The 871-nt window shown below is 49.8% G+C and overlaps 1 pseudogene; it reads left to right on the plus strand.

Annotated features, from left to right (window-relative positions):
- The window catches only part of LOC102023856, a 1,116-nt pseudogene extending 747 nt beyond the window's left edge, over positions 1 to 369 (plus strand).
- Positions 370 to 871: the final 502 nt, after the last annotated feature.

Genomic DNA, 871 nt, shown 5'->3' on the forward strand with positions numbered 1-871 from the left:
GAAATGATGTCCTTCATTTACACCGGGAAGGCTCCAAACCTCGGCAGAATGGCACCTGAACTGCTGGCAGCTGCGAACAAGTATGGCCTGGAGCGCCTGAAGCTCATGTGTGAGGATGCCTTGTGCCGCAACCTCTCCGTGGAGAATGCCGTGGAAATCCTCATCTTGGCCGACCTCCATGGCGTAGAACAGTTGAAAACTCAGGCAATGGGTTTCATTAGCTGTCATGCTTCTGAGGTCCTGGAGACCTCTGCATGGGAGTCCATGGTGGCGTCACACCCCCACCTTGTGGCTGAAGCCTACCACTCTCTGGTTTCTGTGCAGTGTGCTTTCTTGCGGCCCCCATGCAAGCGTCTGAGCCCGTCCTGAGATCCCGCATGGCCCAAGACTCCATCTATCCTCCCAAAACTGTGGCCAGAGCTGCTGTCACTGAACCCCAGGTAGACAGGGCAATCTGTGGTGCTTTTACTCTGCTATTGGGAGCCAGTCAATTTTATCCCTGTAGGGACAGGAAGCACCCCCACTTAAGGTCAGAAAAAAGAATTAGAACCTTTAGAATTTAGTAGAATAATGGCCTATACCAAGTCCTGTGTGGCTACTTAGAGTCCATAAGAAATGTGGATAATCTTTTGTAACACTGTCCACCCAAACTGTTGCAATGTTGATCTGAAATTGACACCAAACCCCTATTATGGGGACAGACCTACACATGGAGTGAGGCTGCCTCCAAAAGGTCATATGACAACCACAACCCCCGAAATGCAGGCCTCCTGGTGTTCCTCTTCTTCACTCATCTCTGGGCACCGGACTTCTCAAAGTGAGTTTGTATTGCTCTCTCTTCTTTCTCTGTAAATAAAATGTAATCTTGCTT

This window comes from Chinchilla lanigera, unplaced genomic scaffold (assembly GCF_000276665.1).
Source record: "Chinchilla lanigera isolate Chin_1 unplaced genomic scaffold, ChiLan1.0 scaffold00159, whole genome shotgun sequence".
Taxonomy (NCBI): domain Eukaryota; kingdom Metazoa; phylum Chordata; class Mammalia; order Rodentia; family Chinchillidae; genus Chinchilla; species Chinchilla lanigera.